The sequence below is a fragment of the Balaenoptera acutorostrata genome, chromosome 11 (genome assembly GCF_949987535.1).
Source record: "Balaenoptera acutorostrata chromosome 11, mBalAcu1.1, whole genome shotgun sequence".
Taxonomy (NCBI): domain Eukaryota; kingdom Metazoa; phylum Chordata; class Mammalia; order Artiodactyla; family Balaenopteridae; genus Balaenoptera; species Balaenoptera acutorostrata.
In genome coordinates, this window is record NC_080074.1 from 52,289,805 (window position 1) to 52,307,383 (window position 17,579).

General features: G+C 40.0%; 1 long non-coding RNA gene across 2 annotated transcripts in view; it reads left to right on the forward strand.

Annotated features, from left to right (window-relative positions):
• Positions 1 to 17,579, forward strand: part of LOC130709171 (uncharacterized) — a 111,176-nt gene that overhangs the window by 4,384 nt on the left and 89,213 nt on the right. For both annotated transcript variants that reach the window (XR_009009641.1, XR_009009642.1), the window contains exon 2: positions 5,741 to 5,820. This is a non-coding gene — a long non-coding RNA (uncharacterized LOC130709171). The remainder of the gene's footprint in view (positions 1 to 5,740; positions 5,821 to 17,579) is intronic.

The following is a 17,579-nucleotide window of genomic DNA, read 5'->3' on the forward strand; positions in this document are numbered from 1 at the left end:
GTGCATAATCCCTGGGAGTATAATTTGATGGATTTTACTCCCGAGATTAGATTCTGTTAGATGGTACAGTTGACCTTAAGATAAGGAAATTATCCTGATGAGCATGACCTCATCATATGTGTGCTTTTAAAGCAGAGCATGTTCTCTAGCTAATTTTAGGAGAGGAAGTTAGAGATTTGGAGCTCAAGAATGATTTGACTGTCCATTGTCTGTTCAAAGATGGAGAGGACACATGGCAAGGGATGTGGGGAGCCTCTAAGAGCTGAAGGCAGCCTCAGGCTAACAGCCAGCCAGGAAACAGGGACCTCCTTTGTAAAACCACAAGGAGCTGAATTCTGCCAACAAGAATGAGCTTGGAAGTGAATCTTCCCTAGAGCCTCCATTGAGAACTCAGCCAGGCCAACACCTTGATTCCATCCTTGTGATGCCCCCAAGCAGATAACCCAGCTATACCTGCCTTCTGACCTACAAAACTGTGAGCTAGTATGTGGGTATTTTAATGGTCTGTTAAGTCATTAAGTTTGTGGTAATTTGTTGTGCAGCAATAGAAAACTGATACAGGAGGGATCAGGTCAGGTAAACTTCCCTTCCTCCATTCCATGGATTGCTTCAAAAACACAATTACTCATATAGTTTTTCTGTATGTCCTAAGTGTTTGCACTACACCTATCAAGCCACCCACCTGCTGTATCTTTTTGGGCTGGCAGTGAAGTAATGTCCAGCATGGAAACACATCATCTGTGTTGCTTTCCATCCTTTCCTCCTTCCCTCTCTCCACCCCAACTCCATCTCTATCTTTATCTCTGTCTCTTCTCAGTACCTTGGAATTCCTGAAGCCACCATACTGGAGAGACATGGGGAGAGGTCACACATTCGGATAATTCTAGGTTCCCCCAACCCTTGCCTCTAAGCCACCCCAAACTAATGTGAAGCTGTTCAGAGAGGAAAGACCCCTGCTGAGCACTGCCCCAATTGCATTTTATTAGTATCAAATAAATGTTTTTATTCTTAAGCCACTAAATTTTGAGGTGGTTTGTTATATAACCATAGAAACTGGCCCATGATTTTAAAATTAGAAAAGGTAATTTCTTTTTTATTTATCAATTAATAACTTTAAATGAGTGATTTTCTTAGCTAGAAATCACTCTTAGCTGAGACTCACTCTAAACCCTCCTCTTTGCACATTAAATGATCACCAAGTCCCTCCAGTTCTGCCTTCTAAATGTTCCTTCAGTCTGTCTACTCTCTACTTTCACTGTCACTGCCCTAGCTAGAACTTTCTCCATTTCTCATTTGGACAACTCCAACGTCTTTTTTTCTGGTCTCCTGATGGTCAGTCTTACATTTAAAAAATCCATTTTCTACAATGCTTCTAGAAGGATCTATTTCTTTTTTGGATCAGTTATATTTATTATGTTAGAAAATGGAGGTGACAGAAAAGCAAAGAAAAAAAATTGCCAGTTATCCCACAACTCATAGATAACCCTGTAACATTTGAATCCTTCTAGACTTTAAATGAACTACTATAGGTTCATGCTGCACATTCTGTTTCATAACCTATTTTTTATGTAAGTAATATATCAAGAATTTTTTTTCATGTCAATGAATGTTGTTCTACAAGACCACTTCTAATGGCTTCACTGTATTCTACTGTATATATATATTAAAATAGAATACCTGGAATTAAGTAAGCACTTGATAAAAATTTTTATGACATCCTTGTGAAAAGATGAAGAAATATGGCTTGGATGTTGTGCATTCCTTTGTGCTGACATCAACTTCCAAGGTGGTCTTTTCTATCAGCATCCTGGCATAATTTACAGATTTTCAGATATCTAAAGGTAGAAGGGATAGCTAACTCTGTTGATGCCCAAATTTAAGATTAAAAAAGATCTCAACAACCCATACTATAATTTGAGATGATGAATATGAAGTATTCATGAGGGGAATTAGTTTCAAAAGGAGGAAAAATCAGCCATACCAGTATAGGGTGGAAAAAGTGATTTAAAAACAATTCCTTGGATTACATATCAGACTAAGAAACAGATATTGCTAGTTTCCCATCTAATGTTCATTCTGCCCTTCTAATTTGTAAAAGAACACCTACAGTGTTGAGTATGGCAACATGCCCAACCACGAAACTACATTTCCCAGCCTCCCTTTTATTTATTTATTTTTTAAAATTTTTATTTATTTGTTTATTTATTTATGGCTTGTGTTGGGTCTTCGTTTCTGTGCGAGGGCTTTCTCTAGTTGCGGCAAGCGGGGGCCACTCTTCATCGTGGTGCGCGGGCCTCTCACTATCGTGGCCTCTCTTGTTGCAGAGCACAGGCTCCAGACGCGCAGGCTCAGTAATTGTGGCTCACGGGCCTAGCTGCTCCGCGGCATGTGGGATCTTCCCAGACCAGGGCTTGAACCCATGTCCCCTGCATTGGCAGGCAGATTCTCAACCACTGCGCCACCAGGGAAGCCCCCAGCCTCCCTTTTAGATTGTGGTGCTCAATGAAATATAAGCAGAAGTCTTCAGAAGTACTTCTGGGAAAGGTCTTTAAAGGGGACTGACTCAACTGAGAGGTTTCTGCATTTGGATGTCCAGTTGTTCCAACTCCCATTTATTGGAAAGGACTGTCTTTGCTCCATTGTACTTCTTTTTTTAAATTGAAATATAGTTGACGTACAATATTATATCAGTTTCAGGCATACTACACAGTCATTTGGCACTTGCATACATTATGAAATGATCACCACGATAACTCTAGTAAACATCTGTCCCCATACAAAGTTATTATAATGTTACTGACCATATTCCATATGCTGTATATTACATCCCCATGGCTTATTTATTTTATAAGTGAAGGTTTGTACTTCTTAATCCCCTTCAGCTATTTTGCATCCCCCACCTCCTCTCTTCTGGCAACTACCCATCTGTTCTCTGTATCTGTAAGTCTGTTTTTGTTTGGTTTGGTTTATTTGTTTTGTTTTTTAGATCCATTGTATTTTCTTTGCTCCTTTGTCAAAGATCAGTTGCCTATATTTGTGTGGATCTATTTCTGTGCTCTCTATTCTGTTCCATTGATCTACTTGTCTTTTCTTTTGTGAATACCATACTGTCTTGATAACTGTAACTTCACAGTAATCTTGAAGTAGAATAGTGTCAGTCCTCTGACTTTGAGTCCTCCTTCAATACTGAGTGGGCTACTCTACATCTTTTGACTCTCCATATAAACTTCAGAATCAGCTTGTTGAAGTCCACAAAATAACTTGCTGAGATTTTATAGGGATTGTGCTGAATCTATAGATCAAGTTACAAAGAACTAACATCTTGACTATATTGAGTCTTCCTAATCATGAACATGGAATATCTCTCCATTGATTTAGTTCTTTCATATCTTTCATAAGAGTTTTGTAGCTTTCCTTATGTAGATCTTGTACATATTTCATTAGATTTATACCAAAGTATTTCATTTTGGGGGGTGCTAATATGAACAGTAAAATGGCTTTAATTTCAAATTCCACTTGTTCACTGCTGGTATATAAGAAAGAGATGACTTTTATATATTAACCTTGTTTTTACAACCTTGCCCTAGTCACTTATTAGTTCCCGGAGTTTTTTCGTCAATTGTTTTGGATCTTCTCTATAATCACATCATCTATGACCAAAAACGGTTTTATTTTTTCCTTCCCAATCTGTATACTTTAATTTCCTTTTCTTGTCTTGTTGCTCTAGCACTTCATCAACTACATTTCAGATTTTCTTACCCCAGTACTGGTTCTGCAGAGGTTTCTGCTCTGGGAAGTTGTCATTCTCTATATTCACCTGTCTCTCCAGTTTTTGAGGTAGTGATTGCCATGTGATCTTACTGCTCTTATGCATCTAAGAATAATTTTTTTTTTAGTTTGTTCAGCTTTTTACTTGTTAGGACAGAATAGCAACTTATAAGCTCCTTACATGCCAGATCAGAAACCGAGAGTTCCTAAAACTGGCTTTTAAATACTCAGAATAGAGAAAATAATAATATCACTATGTTTTGCCCTTGTCAAAGTACATCAGGAAAATTATATTTAGTTCTAGGCATTGTGTTTTAAGAGCAATTTTGACTAATAACATGTGATCCAGGTAGGTTTTCCAAACAAGTCATACAAAGACCATTTGAAGGAAATGGGTTTTTTAGCCTAAAGAAAGACTTGTGGTAAGATGATCACCATTGTAAAGTACTGCCATTCTGAGGAAGTAACTTTAGATATATTCTTTATTGCTTCAAGCAGAAGAAGGATGGGTCATCAGATTTCAGCCAAATATAAGATAGAACTTTCCAAATTTAGGGTTGTTTGAATCCACACTGTATAATCTTTGAATCCACACTGTATAATCTTATTGCATAGTCAGTGAATTCCCAGTTATGGAGATGTTTATACGCAGAGACTTAGCGACTAAACAAAGTACATTGTGGGAATATTTGGAGTAGGAGGTGAGATTAGAGAAATTGTTTTCACTCCTTTTGAAGACCAGAATCCTTCTTCAAGTGAAAGCCTACTGAAGCCTTCTCAGTATAACCCCACTCCTGGAAAGACTCTCTAGCACTTCCTAGGACACAGCTTTAAAAGACTGGATTAGAAGATAACTCTGTAACTCCGATTCCAACTCATAATGTTAAAAAACCTAAATCCAATGAATATTTGCCCATACATGATTTTTGTCTTTGATATCCAAGAAAAGTATTGGGAGAAAACCTGATTTATCATCAGAAAACTTTTAAATAAAAATAAAATTCCCTGTCATATATGTATCATATGTGAATGATTATTGTGTATTTTAAATGTAAAACTACATTACCACCTAAGGGAAATTTTAGTCTGTGCCATCATCTCCATAATTTTTTGTAAAGTGTACATTGTAATAAATTAGTAACTAGTATCTATTATAATAGTAATAAGTAGTAATAAATAGTAATAAAAATGAATGATAGAACACCCATTTGGTACCAAGCTTTGTTTCAGGTGCTTTGGGGGGAGGGAGGCAGAGTACAAGGAGGAACATTAAGGAGAGAGAGAAAAACAAAAACAATCAGACCTAGGTGTAGGTTCAGACTTCAAAGAATTTACAAACTGGCCAGAGTTACATGTACAAAAGTCACTATAATTTAAAGCAGAAAAAAAGATAATCACTTTCAAGTATGTGCTGAGTGAGTTCAAGGAAAGAAGAGATTTCCATGGTATGGGAATTAAGGGAGGCTACTTGGGAGCATTGGTGTTTGAGAGGGCCTGGAAGGACAGCTAGACAGAGATGGGAGGAAAGGGATTTCAAGCAAAGGGAAGATTATGGAAAATATTGCTGAAATGCAAACTGAAGCACTTATACCAAGAGAGGTTTTACTGCATTAGTCAGAGACCAGCTGGAAACAATTCACTGCAGATGGTTCTTGGGAAGGCACTGGACTGGAAGGACCACATATAGAGATTGGGCAGAGTTATAGGAACAAGCAAGGAATGTTGAGGCCCCCAGACACTAGCAATACTGGGGAGCCATTACCACCCTAGGACTGAAGGGTTAAGCAAAGGAAGCAAAGGAAATAGCATTAAGACCCTACTGAGAGTTGGAGCCCTGGGGGAAGGGCTATCTGGTGGGAGCTGAGGTCGCAGAGGCCCGTGACCACTGCCAGAGAAGAGGCACCAAAGCAGCAAATAGACGGGAAGAAATACCCTGACCTCTTTCTCCTTCTGCTCTGCTTTCTTATGTCAGTGCCTCCCATGACCAAACTCAACAAGAAGCCAACAAGCAAGGGAACTTGGATGACGTAAGCCACCAGCATGGGCCTCCAGGTAGGTGGGGCACAAGCAAGGCTGAGAAGGACAAAAAATGGAAACTGGGTGGGTGGTTGGTTGAAAGAACAAAGAATAAGCATGAAATGAAAGATTAGAAGTTTAGAGAGAATTTTGGAAATCTTAATTACCACTTTAAAAATTTCTAAATTATTTGGTAGTCCATGTAGAGACGCGGATGCTTGATCAACAAGAGAATGACATAACAAACATCCCAGAAGTGGGCAGGCCAGGCAAGGCAGAACTCCGTGATGTTATCAGTGTTCCATGTTCCTTCTTCCATTCTGCACCCCGATTCTTAGCATGTGGCTTTCATCTACGGTCACCCTCATGGCTAAAATTTGGCCACTCCACCTCTAGTCTCACATCCATGTCCTAGACAACAGCAATAAGAAGAAAATGACAACGAAACCAAAGTTTTCCAGAAATCCACAGCAGATTTTCATCCCAGGGTCAACCTCTGCTACAAAATGAGGGAGGCTGGGAAAAAGGCACATTGCTACTCTGAATAAAATCAGTTTGTTTTTTTTAAGAAAGAAGAGAAAATGAAATATTGAGTAGAAGCTAGCAGCATTTGATATAAAAGAGAAGAAAGCCTGATGAGACGAGGGCACTCTAATTCTTAATTATTTGAGCTTCCAGTAATTCCAAATTTGGGTGTTGTTGCCTAGATGGAGAGGTTAGGAGGAGGAATTATTTGGGGGAATGAAAAGGGTTTCTGAGATTTGAGACATACTAAATTTTGAGTGACAGCATCATATAACACATAATGGCTAAGCCATGTTAGAAAACAAGAAAGGGGAGAGAACTGGAGATAGGGAGTTGAGTGGTAAGGTAGATTGGATTATTGTTCCCAACTTTTTACCTCTATACTTAATAAAATTATACACTCATACCCTTTGCCATTGCAAGCCAAGTTTACTTATCAGCTCCACTGAAACTGGGTTTGGTGACATGAATTTTTTCGACAGTGGTTTGAGAGCAGAAGTGACATGTGCCAGTTTTAGGCCATGAGGTATTTCTGTTTGCTGTTTGAGATTCTCAGCTCCCTTATGAGAAGAGCACTCCCTGGTCCTACGATAAGGACTCATGAAATGGATCAGAACCAATGCCCAGCCAAGCCCGATAGAGCCACAGGCAACGTGCGAACTCATGAGGGAGAAATAGATGCCTGTGGTTAAAACCACTGAAGTTTGAGGTTGTTTTTATTATGAAATGCTATTGTAGCAGAAACCTAATTAATACATGTGGTCACTCTCAAATACACAAGAACATATGGGAACTACTTCTCCCTTACTAGGAAGACCCTGATCAAAAAGACAGATAAAATGAGTTTTGGCAAGGATATGGACCCTCATACATTGCTAGTGGGAATGTAAATAGGTACATCCTCTTTGGAAAAGTCTGGCTGTTCCTCAAAATGTTAAAAGTAGAATTATTATATGACACAGCAATTCCACTCCTAGATGTATTACCAAGAGAAATGAAAACATAGGTCCATACAAAAACTTATGCGTGGGCTTCCCTGGTGGCGCAGTGGTTGAGAGTCTGCCTGCTAATGCAGGGAACACAGGTTCGAGCCCTGGCCTGGGAAGATCCCACATGCCGCGGAGCAACTAGGCCCGTGAGCCACAACTACTGAGCCTGCGCGTCTGGAGCCTGTGCTCTGCAACAAGAGGCCACGATAGTGAGAGGCCCGCGCACCGCGATGAAGAGTGGCCCCCGCTCGCCGCAACTAGAGAAAGCCCTCGCACAGAAACGAAGAACCAGCATAGCAATCAATCAATCAATCAATCAATCAATCTTTAAAAAAAAAAAAAAAACTTATGCATGAAGGTGGAGAGCAGCATTATTCACAATAACCAAAAAGTGGGAACAACACAAATGTTCATCATTGGCGAATGAATAAACAAAATGTGGTATATTCACATAAGGGAATGTTACTCAGCAATAAAAAGGAATGACATACTGACACATGCTACAGCGTGGATGACCCTTGAAAACATTATGTTAACTGAAAGGAGCCAGATTCAAAAGGTCACATATTTTATTATTTCATTTATATGAAACTTCCAGAATAGGTCATCTATAGAGACAGAAAATAGACCTGTGGTTTACAGAGGATGGGGAGGGGGATAAGGAATGACTGATAATGGGTAAGGGGTGTCTTTTGGGGGTTATAAAGATATTCTAAAATCGATTGTGGTGATGGTGTCACAACTCTGTGAGTATACTAGAGTTGTGTACTGTAAATGGATAAATGGTATGGTATGGTTTAAAACAAAGAACAAAGGACAAAGCCACAAACCTGTCAATAAGACACATGCTGTAAGCTGAGGGCAATAAACCAGTCACACTCTCTCACCTGATCTGACTGTGACAATGGCATATGTGGTTGTGAAAGCTGGTCTGGGGTTAGTAGGTACAATCTTTGCCAGACAAATGGAGATATTCTGTATGTGGTGCTAACTTGCCTATGTAGGAAAAAGGCAGATATTCGTGGTTTCATTAGCACCATGATGATCTCACCCAGTTGGTTTCAAGCTCTGTAAAAAATATTTCCTTTAATAATGTTCACAAGCTATACTTGAATAAAATCTAAGTGTAGAACATTCAAACAATTCAGAAAGATTTGGAGGAAAATATGAAAGTGTGACAATCTTTCTTTACCAGCCTACCGATGCTACATATTCTCCTCCCAGAGGTAATCACTGGAAAAAATTGACATACTATAACCTTCTAGTCCTTTGTTCTAAGCATTTGCTTAAATATATAGGCAAGCCTACAGCCTTATTTTTACATAAATTGGACCATACTAAGCACATTGTACTGAAACTTGCTTTTAAAAAACTTAACATGTCTTGAAGATCTTTCCATTCATTTTTATCAGCTGTACAGTTTTTTCCTATAGTATGGTTATGTCATAGCTTGATTATCTATTCCCCTATTGAAAAATGTTAGGTTGTTCCCAATGTACTGCTATTACAAAGCAATGGTAACAGAGTTCTTGATACATACATCTTTGAGCATGTGTGCGATTTTTTCTGCAGGATAGTTTTTAAAAGTTACATTTCTGAGTTGAAGAGAATGCACATCTTAAATTTAAAGTCGCTTAAAAAAAATTAGTAGAAACCTTTTTTCCAAATAAACCTTTACATGGAAGCTGAATATGTAGAAAATTAAGAGAGAAAGTGCATTGATCTTGGGCAGGGAAGCAGAGCTCTGAAGCTCTAACCCCTCGGCCTCACTCTCAGCCTCTGGCTTTCATTGCCCCAAGGCACCTTCATGGAACCCTAGGGTTCCACAGAGTACAAACTGGAAACCATTGCTTTAGTCAACTGAATTGACATGTAATATTTCAGACTGTAAGGATGGATTTCAAATGTGGTTTTTATAACAAATTAATTCCAAATCATATAGTTTTAGCAACCTATAAGAGTAGTGTATTATTTTATGTCAACCAACTGGACCATTGTCAACGAGGATGACTTTTGAAAGCAATGGAGTTTCAGAGTTTCTAGAGAAGAGAGACTTAGGGGAGGTAAGCTGATTACAGGAAGGGGCTGGGTACTGCTGCTGCATTCACATGGCAAGCTGCCTGCCTAAGCTGGCTTTGGGGAGCTGAGAGTGAGTGGTAGAATAAAGCACCTCCCTTCAAGCTACCACTTGGCTTGACCATATCATAAACGTTTCATAAGTCAAAACGAGATGTCAGGAAGACAGAATAATTCAGATGCTAGATTTTATACATCTTTATTACCTATGGTTCTGTGTTAAATCCCAGGCTTAGAAATAGGAGCTTTGAGAATGCTTATATTACCATCAGCTAAAGGAATACATCTGGATAGCAATAAGTCTTTTGCAACCCAACACAAAACGTAAGGTGATGTTACCTAATTCTTATGAAATCTTTAAAAAATGAAGTTCGAGAGTGTAAATACTTCCATAGCAACTCCTTTCAAATATACCAACAGCATTTAGATTGGAAATCATCATGAAGACATACAACTTACAGTCCCCAATTCCATTTTATAGGAAAAAAAATAAGTAAAGCTAGATAAGGACCTCCCTGGTGGCGCCGTGGTTAAGAATCCACTTGCCAATGCAAGGAACATGGGTTTGAGCCCTGGTCCAGGAAGATCCCACATGCCGCAGAGCAACTGAGCCCACACACCGCAACTACTGAAGCCTGCGTGCCTAGAGCCTGCGAGCCGCAACTACTGAGCCCACGTGCCGCAACTACTGAAGCCCATGCGCCTAGAGCCCGTGCTCCGCAACAAGAGAAGCCACTGCAATGAGAAGCCCGTGCACTGCAGCGAAGAGTAGCCCCTGCTCACCGCAACTAGAGAAAGCCCATGTGCAGCAACAAAGACCCAACGCAGCCAAAAATAAATTAAAAAATTTTTTTTAAAAAGCTAGTTAAAGCTGCGTAGTTGAGACACATTATCTGAAGCTAAAGTCTGGCTGATATTTGAGAAAAATAAAACAAAATAAAACCCAAATATTCAAAGACATGTCATTCCCACTCCTTGTCACAGCCGTTCATTCCCTCATTGAGAGCAGAGGCTGTGTCTTTTACCTTTATGTCCCATGGCCTTGCATAAGATTCAGTAAACCTTTGATAAATGAATGAAAAAAAAATGATTGGTTGCCACCAAATCTGAAAGGAGAAAGTACATCATTTAATTAAAACATTCTGGCCTCCTAAAAGCCGTTCTTAATAAAGGGACAGATCTTTTAAGAAGCAAACCACTTCTTTAAAATTAAAAAAAAAAAAAACAAGCCCCTTATAAAATTCTCAAATACTGCAGAAAGATATAAAATATTCTAATTTCACTCTCTAGAGGTAATGTCTGTTAATAGTGTCTTGTTAATTCTAAATGTTTTGTGCTTTTGTGCGTCTATGTGTAGAGAAGACCTCTTACTCTTTCTGGCCACGCAAGGTAAGCATCCTCTCCCCGTGCTTTGGGAATTCCCACTTAATACTTAGTGGGGCACATCTTGCCTCTCAATATAGAAGCTAAAAATGCCAGCTATTCCCTTTGCTGGTGTCTCTTGCAGCGGAGGTATAAACACACATTCTAGCCTCCATCACTTAGCCCCCTAGACTTTAGAAGGTAGGAACTCAAAGAGCAGAAACCACAAGGAATCCATGCTGATGAGGACGGGGGCAGTGGCTGCAGTCAGCAGTTGGAAGCAGCAGTGGGTTAATCGCAGGGCAGCAGCAGCATCCAAGATTTCCCAGGGCAGCTGCACGGTGTGGTCTGCAGCATTGTAACTGGCTGCGTAGCTCAAAGCTGGTTCTGCCAAAGGAGTGCATTGTGTTTGTGCTTTGCCCAGGTCTCACTGGATCCCTTTTTACTGTTTTGTGTGCTTCTCCTCCCCAGCATCTTGAGGCTCTTTCACTTCCAAAAAACAGCACCTACATCTTTTTCTCAAGGGCTGTCCTGCGGCTCCTGGAATTAGCTTTTGCCAGAATGCATGGAAAGCCAGAAGTCCTGGGAATTTGCCTTCCTGGAACAGCCCTTATCCAGTGACTTAGAGGTGCACAGTTGGAAAGCCCAAGCCCTAGGCCTTGGGTTGGGGCCATACTGAGGTGTAACTTCCACTACAGAGTTTCTCTGTGGGATCAGGCTATAGCTACTCTGGGGACCTTTGCTTGAGACTGCACCTTTGCTGGGCTTTCTCCCCTTCCCTGTCCTGCTTCCCCAACTCCCATGTGGGCGTCTCCTGGCATCATTTAATAAATCACCAGCATACGAATCTTCCAGGGTCCACTTCTCAGCAGTCTGACCCAAGAAAACCAACTTCCTGGAGATTCTGAACCAGTCAAAACCCTTTTTAAATATTCCCCCTTTCTGCCTAAATTAGCCTGGGTTGGTTTCTCTTGCTTGCAATTCAGTATAGATAGATACAAGCACATGCATATATACATATGTTAAAATACATGTATACTTTTTTGTTAAATACATGTATACTTTTAACAAAAATTGAATCATAAAAATATTTTAGATTCTTGAGTCTTTGCTTTTTTGAATAGCTACTTATTTATTTTCATGTCCATTTTTACCATCTTTGGAGTCTACATTTATGAATATTCCTTTCTTGCCCCCTTTCTAATGGTTCCATGACTTTCTCATCAATCTAGTTTGGGTGGAATTGGGCCCACCCAGCTTTCAGGGTTAATCTATACTTGGCTTAAAACAATCAGCACATTCCTCAGAACTGGGTTTGGTTCATGGGATAATCACGAGACCAAATCTGGCAAATCAGGGCAACAAATTATGGGACTTTTGTTCGAACTGTATTGCCCCCACCCAGGACTGAGCAAGAAATATGCACCTAAACTTACAGCTGTAGGCAGCTTTTGGGGGATTAGGAAGGAGCAGCCTGCCAGGGGTTGGGGTCAATATAGTGGCAGTAGAGCAAAGAAATGGAGAGAGGGACACATTTTTTGAGCCCTGGATAAAGCCTTGCCTGAAGGACCGTTCATCTGTATGACCCAATATATTCCCTGTTTTGTTTGAGATACTTGAGGTCAGGCTTTCTGCGCTTTTCACCCTGTAGGTCTGTCATGAGGTTAAAGGATTTAATATATGTAAAATGCTTAGAATTGTGCTGTACGTGGCATCCACTAGATTATGGCTGCAGAAGTAGTAGGCATAGTCCGTCATACACGATACACAGATCTTCCGTTTATCTTGTTCATCTCTGGTGCTCACAGCAGCTTTTATTTCATTCCCCATTTCTGTGTGATTCTAACCGCTCTTGAGTACCCCCGCTTCTTCCTCATCCCACTTTCTTCCCATTTTCCTGTCCTCTCCCCCCATCATTTCATCTTTCTCACCTTCTCTTGCTTCCTGAAACTTGAAGTGGTTTGTGGGTGCAGAATTGAGAATCAGGGAGAGAAACTCTGGAAGGTGATGAAAGTGCTTTCAATGCCTTTTTAAGGTGGATCTCTTTTTGTCTTGTACTCAATTTCTCTCTCTTCCTTCTTGGTACTTAGAGTCATGATACTCAAAGCCTTTGTTGTTAATAAGCAGATAAAAATCAAAAGTTAACATCATCTTTTACCACATTATCTGGGAAAGCATGCAAGGGCTCCCATACTCCCTGAAAAGACATCTAGTAGAAAGGCAGATCGCTCTTCCTTTTAATTCAGTTATTTACCAAGGACTCTATACTATTTTACACTTTCTTCTGTACTTCCCTTTTCCAATAAATCTTTCCATCAAGTGTTTATAATGTGTAAGTATTCCTCTTTGTTCAGATGAGCAACCATGTAGTACAAGGAAAACAAATTCATTGAGGTGTTTGGATCACTTCACAGTATAGACAACTGAATTTTTAGTGGCTTGGCATCAGAACTTTAGGATAGAATTTCTTTTTTTTTTTAATTTAATTAATTAATTTATTTTTGGCTGTGCTGGGTCTTAGTTGTGGCACACGGGATCTTTGTGGCAGCATGCCAGATCTTTAGCTATGGCATGTGGACTCTTAGTTGCGGCATACGTGTGGGATCTAGTTCCCCGACCAGGGATTGAACCTGGGCCCCCTGCATTGGGAGAGCAGAGTCTTACCCAGTGGACCACCAGGGAAGTCTCGTAGGATAGAATTTCTTTTGTGGTATAGTCTTAGCCTTAAAATATACATTTCTCCAAGAGACAGCATAAAATGACATTAATACTGATATAATAAAATATCCTTTTATGAATACAATACAGTCTTGATTATGAATTTGACTTCCCTTGGAACATGTAATGTACACAGACATTTTAAGTGGGAACACTCCAGTTTAAATTTTAACACAGGATAAAGATATAGAATGATTCACAGGACAAGTATTTTTCTCACGAAATACTAACTACTTATGATTCAAATTTACTTTTCCCTGCTTTTGTTTTCCCAAATCATTATTTCAATTATTTAATGTTCATCTTCTGACTTTTAATCTACTCATCATTTATTTGCTTGTGTATGCAGTCAAAAAATAACTGTGGCGTGTCTGCTATGTGCAAAGCAGTGTGCTAGGTGCCGATAAGGGGGAGAGAAGGGAACAAAAGTGAGTAAGCCCCTTCCCCTAAAGAGCTTACAGTTGATTAGGAGCAGACCCAATGTACAAATAACTCTAAAATATAATGTAAAGAGACTAAATATGGGGCAGGGAGAGAGAACAAGCACAGGCCAAACAAGGAACAGTCAGTCAAAGAGGAAAGTAGGAAAGCCTGGTGCCTATGTGTGACTTGAATTATTCCATCTAGAAGGCTGTAAGGAAAGGAGCAGTGACAGGTGAGGGCATAGAGTAGGCTGGGCCACACCTAAGCATTTCATGGTTGACAAAAGCCAAAGGTTATTTATGGGGACTCAAAGGATCAAATCTGGGTTTGGGGGGTTTTAATCTCGCAGATTTGTTCAGAATGGAATGCAAATGCTTACAAACCAGAGGCACTATAATTGACGGTGTTATGTCAGATATTTAATTTTCCTTAGATACCTACAGTTTTCACCAACGTCGGTGCGCCACTAAATGACATTTTTGCTGACATAAATATTGGGGCTGATGGAGAGTGAAGAGAGGGAGGCCGAAGCCCAAGTTAATAGCCGCAAATCTAGTCATTCTGCGGAACCCAGGGATTCCGAACCTTTTGCTGAAAATGTTTCAGATGGCTCACTCTACAAGGAACAGGGTTTTCACTACTCCTGGGACATTGTGGATGGAGATGGCAAATTGGATCCACGATTCTTTGCATCCTATCAAGTTGCACCATATGTTTATAAATAGTGTTTTTGTTATGACCCTAATTGAGGGAGATTTAGTGCTGGACTATTTCTGACTTGCTATTGTCTAAGATCTTGCATTCTTGCAAAAGTTGAAACAGAAAACTAGAGTAAATTACACATATCTGCTGCCTAAAGGATTTATATTTTCCTTTTGTTTGTTCTTAAATACCATCATTCGACTCATCTGCTGACTGTTCAATTGCAGGACATAGTGGCCTAAAGCCAGATATCCTGTCCTGTGGTTTCCCCTCCCCCACTCATGAGATTAAGAGGGAAGGGGGCGGGCGGCGTAGAGGGAGAAGAGGAAAAAGGCAGAGGAAGTTCCTCTGTTTTACTAAAGACCTCATCCAAAAATAAAAGAAAAATATGTTAGTGTAAATACCACTACAAAGACAATTTCTGATTAGCCAGAAGCTTTCAGTGTGGTAGCTGGCACTGGTTCACTTCTTCTAGGCAACGAGAAATATAGACTGCGTGAATTTCAACAGCACGTTGAAGTGCTTTGTGATGGCACTAAATCTCAGCCTAATGTGCTGATGGAAGGGGCCCACCTGCCTTGCTACCCAGGACTAAGTCTGAGTTAAAGTCTGTGATGACTTGCTGCTTCTCTTAAGAGGCTGGGCTGCTGGCCTCCCTCCCAATGCTGTCTTTGGGGCTCCTGTATCTTGCATTGGCCAACTGTGCCGATTCATTTGGCAGTCAACTAAGAAGACAGCAGAGGTTTGGTTTAACAGCATGTTCAAAGCAATGTGATTTTAATGCTTAATGAGGTATATTCCACATTCCACATATCAGTAGGACTCTTCCTTTTCCCTCCTTCTCTCCCTCGGATTTTCTTCTTTTTCCTGTGCATTCTTCACTTCTTCTCCCCCTCCCTCCCTCTTCTCCCTTCTTTCTTTCTTCCTTTCTCTCTTTCCTTCCTTTCAACTTTATTCCTCTTTTCCAGGGGCGGTAAGTCATTTCATACCATGCAAGTTAAGAACAATTGAAAGAAGAATTATATTATGCTCGGCAAACAACGTGCTGCCTTCAGGACATGGTAGATGTTGTCATCTGACTTACATTGTCACAGAGAACATGGGTTTGTCATAAGTCATGTTTGTAACTGTAGTAGTTAGTGTTGGCCTTACCTGGTCAAGGAAATCTGTACTTTGAAGGCATAGGAGAAATCATGCTGTTAGTCCTCAACAATGATATTTTCAGGGAAACCATTGGCTTTTTATCTGGCTACGTGTTTCCACCAACTGATGCGAACAAATGGTTGTATGGGTACTCATCTCTGTGATAAAGCAGCTGGTGATGAAGCATCAGTTGTTCTGCGCTCTGTGGCTGTAATTGTTAACATATTCTGACAGCATCTGGAAAGAAAGACCTGTACCAAGATCTGTATAGGCATACACTGTGTGTTAGTTTCCTGGGGCTGCCATAACAAATGATCACAAACTGGGAGACTTTAAACAACAGAAATTTGTTATCTCACAGTTCTGGAGACCAGAAGTCTGAAATCAAGAAATTGGCAGGGAAGGTTTCTTCTGGAGACTCTGGCAGAATCTGTTCTATACCTCTCTCCTAGTTTCCGGTGACTACTAGCAATCCTTGGCTTGCAGACTCATCATGTCAGTCTTTGCCTCCATCTTCCCCTCTGTGTATCTGTGTCTCAAATCTCCCTCTCCTTTCTCTTATAAAGACAGCCGTCATTGTATTTAGAGCCTACGCTGAATGTAGGATGATCTCATCATGAGATCCTTAAATTAATTACATGAGCAGTGACACTATTTCCAGATCAAGTCACATTTACAGGTTCCAGGGGTTAGGACTGGAACATATCTTTTTGGGAACATTCAACCCACTACACACTGGTACCTTAAAACAAAAATATCAAAGATTAAAATCTGTAAAGTGACTGCAAACCAAATCAACATTTAAGCCAGTGGGAAAAGAATTTTGAGCTTGTTACTGAACAAAAGAGAAAACATACTTCTTTTGCCACGATCTTTTTGTCTACAAGGATTTCCGTTCAGTTTTGTAAAGGGTGTTCTCCTTAAACACTGATGTCATGTTTACAATCATTCGGAAACCAAATAAAAGAAAACAAGGTTGCTGTGTTGCTTCCAAAAGTTTTACTAAAAAAAAAAAAAAAGACTGCACGAGAAAAACCATGTGGGTGGCTTCACTTCAGAGACACCATTCAGAGGAAAGTCAAGAGTAGTAGTGATTAAATCAGTTTAGCAGTTTTAATACACAAAAGTCAAACGGTCAGTTTGGAAAAAAAGAAACCTGTCAACTTCATTGTTTTAATCCTAAACTAAAATCAAATGGTAGGTTTCATTCAATCACCGGAAAGCTTTTGCTAGACCATAACTTTTTCATGCTTCTAATGTTATGATCATGCTATACCCCTGCCTCAGAGTGAAAAGAAAATAAGCCAGTAGCTCTAATAGATCAGCCTTTCTGTGGACAGGCCAGCCAGGACACTCTTAGGACTGTGGACGGCTCAGTTTTTGCAGACTCCTGTTTTGTTGACATTTCTATTCAATTACCCAGTGGAACACATTTGCTACTTTCAAGTAAAAAACCACATCTTCCTCCCAATATATTTGTCAACATCTCAGCTGTTGACTTTGTATGCAGCAAAGTCCCAGTAGGTCCTCTGAAAAGCAAATACTTAAGAAGATGATTGAGTGAGCATCAGCCTGAAACTTGGGGACATTGGGCAACTACTTCAAGTTCCTGGGACAAGTAGCATTAATAGGACCTTAACTTGGAATTGATTCTTAGAGCTCATATTCAAATATGACCACAACAATGCCTGCTACTGAAGTGGTTTTCCCAATGTCTGTCATTTGGGATGACCTACGCCTCTGCATCCCTCCAACAGAGTGGATCATTAAGAGCTGACTTTACCTCTCTCTGCATTTATCTCTAGGAGCATTTCAACCTACAACCATTAGCCAGAAAATGGTTAAAATTGATGCTGT